The following is a 6,293-nucleotide window of genomic DNA, read 5'->3' on the forward strand; positions in this document are numbered from 1 at the left end:
ATGCCAAAACAGTTTAGCCTCCTGTCCTGACAGGGGCCTATTTTCCCCTCCCAGGAGGTGTTTCTGTAGTGGTGGGTTGGGGGGAACCCAGGCCCACCCTCTACTCTGGGTTTCAGCCCAGGGACCCTAATGGTAGCAACTGTTGGCAGCCAACCTTTCACTGCCAGAGTTGCTACATTTCCCTGGGCCACTTCCCCATAGCTCTCCTGCTTCTCCCTTACCTTAGGGCTCCCTTACCAATGACTTGAGGGTGTCTTCATTAACCAGCCCTTCAGCCACACCTCGTCTCTGCCTGACTGGAGTGAACCCTTTTATATTATCAGAGGGGCCTTAATTAGAGTCAGGTGGTCACATTAGCTTAATGGCCTCACCTGACTCTTTGCAGGTTAATTGGAGTCAGGTGTTCTCATTAGCCTGGAGCAGCCCCTGCTCTGGTCAGTCAGGGAACAGAAAACTGTTAATCCAGTGGCCAGTATATCTGCCTTCGGCTAGCACGGCCCCTGCGCAAGGATGACACACAAATTCGTGAAGCGTTCCATATTTTTGTCCGGGGTCCTCTGCTCGGTGTCCCCGTCCGGTTCCCTTCTTTTGACCCTTTGACCGCACTCCCGTCCCTGTTCTTCATTAGTTGTCCCCCGTAATTACTTGGCTTCCAGGTCTTGTGGATCTCCCCCTTAGGCTGTGGGGGGGATCCTTTAGCAGTGGGTGAGCTTTGCCCGCCCACTTCCTGGATCCCAATAGGCTAGCACGGCCCCTGCGCAAGGATGACACACAAATTCGTGAAGCGTTCCATATTTTTGTCCGGGGTCCTCTGCTCGGTGTCCCCGTCCAGTTCCCTTCGTTTGACCCTTTGACCGCACTCCCGTCCCTGTTGTTCATTAGTTGTCCCCCGTAATTAATTGGTTTTCCAGGTCCTGTGGACCCCCCCCTTCGGGTGGGGGGGGATCCTTTAGCAGTGGGCGGGCTTTGCCCGCCCACTTCCTGGATCCCAATAAGGCTACTCTGCTGTACCCAGCTGGCCTGGGTATATCACACCTGCTATATGTTAATGAGATTTATGTAGGAACCTCATGTTCGCAACTATAAAAATGTACCCCAAGGAAGTCAAAGATACAGCTGAATCTGCATCGACTCACCAGTTTGATCCAGCATTTCAGAAATGTAAAGGGGAAAAATTCATAGCCATTGCAAATGGTTATTTTGTTGATTAAAGCTTTAAAGAGAGGATCTGCCTTGTTTTTCAATGACATGGAAATGTTCACACCTTAGAACCACTTTAGAAAAGCTGTAGGGGTCACAGAGAGCAGAAGTGAAAATGCATGGTGTGATGGTGCACCCCATAAGGCTTTATGGAAATATGCTTATGAATGTATATATGACAAAACTGGAATATGTTTTATGCTACAAAGTGCCATGTAACATCTCTCTGCAAAGGTTATGGTCTACTGAATCTATTCATCCTATTTGTATGCATGTATCATTTTTACATTCGAAGTTATGAATATTGGCTGTGTACTTGCTTGATTTTTAAGTAGCCCTAGTAAAGTATTTGGTCAGCTTCTTGAGAAACGAATGTGCAAATTAAGTGCCCAGGCAACAAGCACTTAACGGACAATGAAAAGGAGTACTTGTGGCACCTTAGAGACTAACCAATTTATTTGAGCATGAGCTTTCGTGAGCTACAGCTCACTTCATCGGACGCTGTAGCTCACGAAAGCTCATGCTCAAATAAATTGGTTAGTCTCTAAGGTGCCACAAGTACTCCTTTTCTTTTTGCGAATACAGACTAACACGGCTGTTACTCTGAAACCTGTCATTTAACGGACAATGGATCTTGGAAGGCGCCAATCCACATAAGAAGTCTACATGAGGACATTCAAGGTAGCATGTGAACCATGGCTGCTACCTGTAAATTCTGAGTCATGCATGGACATGTGACTTGCCCACGTGACTCCAAAACTCCATCTTGTAGCTGGAATTCTACACAGGGGGATGGAGGGGTATCCACCCACAAGAGAAAGTCTATTTAAACCCCTGGGAGACCCGTCCATTTTGTCTTCAGCTGGCTCAAGAGATAGCCTCTCCAGCCCCAAGGATACCTGAGAGAAACTGGAACAAAGGACAGTAACTACAGGGGGTGTGAGTGATTGCTGGACCCAGACTAGAAGGAGACTAGTCTGTAGGAGGAAGCTTACTGGAACTCCTCTGAGGGTGAGGTTTTACTCTGTATTCAGTTTTCTTACTGTATATAGACAAAGACTTGTGTGTTCTATTTTATTTTGCTTGGTGATTCATTTTGTTCTGTCTGTTACTACTTGGAACCACTTAAATCCTACTTTCTGTATTTAATAAAATCACTTTTTACTTATTAATTAACCCAGAGTATGTATTAATACCTGGGGGGACAGCTGTGCATATCTCTCTATCAGTGTTATAGAGGTCAAACAATTTATGAGTTTACCCTGTATAAGCTTTATACAGGGTAAAACTGATTTATTTGGGGTTTGGACCCCATTGGGAGTTGAGCATCTGAGTGTTAAAGACAGGAACACTTCTTAACCTGCTTTCAATTAAGCCTACAGCTGTTAGGGGACATGGTTGAGACCTGGGTCTAGGTTTGCAGCAGGCTAGTGGGTCTGGCTCAAACCAGGCAGGGCACTGAATTCCCAGGCTGGGAGGGCAGGGAAAGCAGGGGCAGAAGTAGTCTTGGCACATCAGTTGGCAGCCCCAAGAGGGTTTCTGTGATACAACCCGTCACACGTGAATTCTGCAGTTGAACTGAAGGGGTCCGCTCCTGCACAGGACAGCATATGTCTCTATCTGTGGTAGCAAGCATGGAAGTGTTCATGTAGACAGGCTCCCAGATGTTGCAACAACTATGGCCTGTAACCCTGCTCTGAACAAATCTAGATGGCATGATGGTCAAAACACTGGTGGCCACTCAAACCAGTCTTCAGTAGCACTCCCACTGTTGCTATCTCTCATGGAGTAGCACAAGTGTCAGCAATGGTGGGAAGTTTTAGCAATAAAAGGCTAGTAAAGAAAAAGCTAGAAGAAGACTAAAAGAAAAGGAAAGGAATGGGAAGGAAACAGGATCTGACCCAAAGAAAATATTAATAATAAAATAATGATTGTTCCAAACTCTTTTTAATCTGTAGGTCTCAAAGTACTTTACAGATGGAGAAACTCAGACACAGAGAGGTGAAGTGAATTGCCCAAGTTCACCCAAAAATCCTGTGGCAGAGCCACAAATAGAACGCAGGTCTCCTAGGTCCCAGTCCTATCCTCAGGCCACTAAGCCACAGTACCTCTGCACTGAGTTTGTCTCAGGTTTACATACCCACTTCTCACTAACCTCCAGTGATTCAGTTTATTTTACACACAGACCCAGACTTTAAGGCCAGAAGGGACCATCATTATCATCTAGACTGACCTCCTGCCAAAGGCGCCGATTCCATGGGTACTCCAGGGTGCCATGGAAAAAAAAACAGCGGGTCTCTGCACCCACTGGTAGCCACGCAGGTCAGCATCTCCCACTCCCCCACAGCGTTTCCCACCTTCCAGTGGCCCGCCGATCGGCTTCTCCCCTCCCTCCCAGCGCCTTCCCCTGCCGCAGATCAGCTGTTCCAGGGCATGCAGGAGGCGCTGGGGGGTGGGGTGGGGAAGGAGTGGGGGCAGGAAGAAGCAGGCTGGGGCTGGGGCACAGTGGGGGTGGATCACCCCCCCGCAACTCGGTAAGTCAGCACCTTTGCCTCCTGCACATCACAGGCCATGGAACCTCAACCATTCACTCCTTTACCAGACCTTTTATCTTTTGCTGAGTTACTGAAGTCCTCAAGAGTTGATTTAAAAACTTTAAGTTACACAGAATTCACCATTTATTCTAGATTAAACCAGCTAGTGACCCATGCACCACACTTCAGAGGAAGGCCCAAAAAACCCCCAAGGTCTCTGCCAGACTGACCGGGGGAAAAATTCCTTCCAAGCCAAATATGGAGATCAGTTAGACCCTGAGCATGTGGGTGAGACCCACCAGCCAGACAGCTGGGAAAGAATTCTCTGGAGTAATTCAGCGTTCTCCTCATCTAGTGTCCCATCTTCAGCCATTGGAGACATTTGTTACTAGCTGTTGCAGCTTGGCCATATGCCTTTGTAGGCAACTTCGTCATATCATCCTCTCCATAATCTTATCAAGCTCAGTCTTAAAACAAGTTAGGTTTTTGTCCCTGCTGCTCCCCTTGTAAGGTATAAGATATAGATTGCTACTTATAAGAAGTAGGACAAGCCAAATCAGATATATTATTTCTGGAGATGGATGCTGAAAGGGGTAATTAACCATCGAACTATTACGGATAGGGGAAAAACGATTCTCCTGATTAAAATGAGAAGGAGAGAAACTTACTTCAGGTGAGAGATGCAAGGTGCAGAGTAAAAATGAGAGCGCTTGGCGGGGAAAGGAAAAGGATGTACAATGTGCACAAAAGACTTAACAGCCTCTCATATTTAGCTATTAGTTTTCAAATAACACGTGGAATTTTCTTAAATCTCCCTGGATAACAACACTCATTTTCTGAAAGAAAGATAATTAAAAATGTGTGCCCATTTCTGGGTGTGACTAAACCCTTTTTAAAAAAATGGCCAGGGTGCAGAGTGTCATTCAAAAGTGTCACAGCAGAAGGCTGCCCGAATTTTTCTCAGGCAGAAAGTGATTTATCTCAGCTGGGTTTCCTGGTTAAATGCAAGGTTAGATAAATATTTGACTCAACTACTCCTTTCAGTAAGGGTAGGATTAAGGAGAGAGGCCTGTACTTATGCTGACAGCTCTACATGAATCCAAATTGATTTCATCTTGAAGTAAAGATTAGCCACTTCTATTTTGGGTGAACTAAAACAAGGGGCAGATTCACCCATTATTTATGTTAGAAAGGTCATCAGGAAGGAGCATGAGGACCAAATGCCAACAGCTTCCCCTTTGTCTGGGAGTCTACAAGTGCCAAAAAAGCTTTTGGCTCTGGCTGTCAAAGGGATGTAGCCAGAGAATGCAAAGGCTCAACACATCCCCAGATCAGCATCAACTGGCATGATTATTATGGAGACCCTGGCAGAAACGAAAGCAGCTCTTCCACGATGCAGCGTCCAAGACAGCCTGGTGGCGATAGTACTGCGTGAAGCTGCAATGCTTTCCTTCTTGTTTCCTTTCAGTCCCTGTCTGCCTGACAATCTTTCTGCTAGCTGGGTATAAGAGAGCATAATCACTTGTTGAAGTTACTCATAGATTAGCCAACACAGGGCACCCATAGACTAATATGGCTGCCACATTTTAGCTCTTGTTGAGGTGAAGGTTGTCTCTTCCATGAAGTATCCGATTTCTTGTCTCCTACCACAGCACCATAGATTCTAGAAATCAGCTGTTGCAATGTCCTTCCTCCAACCCAGGCTGGATATAAGACTGCCTTTTTACAAAATTTTGGGCAATATCTGATTTCAAATCTCTGCTCTCACACCCTACTATGGCAGGATGTTACTGAGGAATGAGGAAAGGTTACTGTTACTAGCTGGCTATCTTTGCTAAGTGGAACCAGAAAGATTTGTCCTATGTTTTCCTTCGCATCCTATGCTTTCCTTTGCATGTTTTCCTTTGCGTTCCTTAGCTGGGAATGCAAAAATATACAGGTTGCAAGAGTTTGGTATTGTTCGTAATTCACTTTGCATAGATCTCCAGTGGGAAATAGTTTTGCAAAAGGAGAAGCAAATTATTGTTAAGTAGGGTTATTGTGGCTACAGCAGGGAGTACTGAGAGTCAGGAACCCTTGGTTTTCCACCAAGCTTTATTGCCACTGAGCTACATAACTAGCTTGAGCAAGTCACTTCATCTCTCCGTGCATTGGTTTACGCAGCCATAAAACATAGTAGTACCTATCGCAAAGAATGGCTTGAGGAATGAATGAATTCATGTTTGTAAAACAACTTGAGGTCCTCGGATGGAAGGTTCCATAGAAGAGCATCATATTATTTACTGTTGCTCTCAAATTCCAAGAATCTAATAACTTATGTTTTGTAGCACTGATCCCTGGAGACAGAAGGTATGTCTGCACTGCAGGTGGGAGCAAGCCTCCCTTCCCTCCCATTAGCTCCACCTGAGCTAGCATACTAAAAATAGCAATGTGGTTGCTGTAGCCCAAGAAGCAGCTCGACCCCCTGGGCTGAACTGGTGGCCAAACCACAACATATGCATTGCTATTTGTAGCCTGCTAGCTCAAGCATCCAGGCTGAGAGGCTTGCTCCCACCTGCA

At 45.9% G+C, this 6,293-nt stretch overlaps 2 pseudogenes; both read left to right on the top strand.

Moving 5' to 3' along the window:
- The first annotated feature begins 488 nt into the window (after positions 1 to 488).
- LOC141997919 (U6 spliceosomal RNA) lies at positions 489 to 545 on the top strand (annotated as a pseudogene).
- A 194-nt stretch (positions 546 to 739) lies between these two features.
- LOC141997932 (U6 spliceosomal RNA) lies at positions 740 to 799 on the top strand (annotated as a pseudogene).
- Positions 800 to 6,293: the final 5,494 nt, after the last annotated feature.

Source organism: Natator depressus, chromosome 13 (assembly GCF_965152275.1).
Source record: "Natator depressus isolate rNatDep1 chromosome 13, rNatDep2.hap1, whole genome shotgun sequence".
Taxonomy (NCBI): domain Eukaryota; kingdom Metazoa; phylum Chordata; order Testudines; family Cheloniidae; genus Natator; species Natator depressus.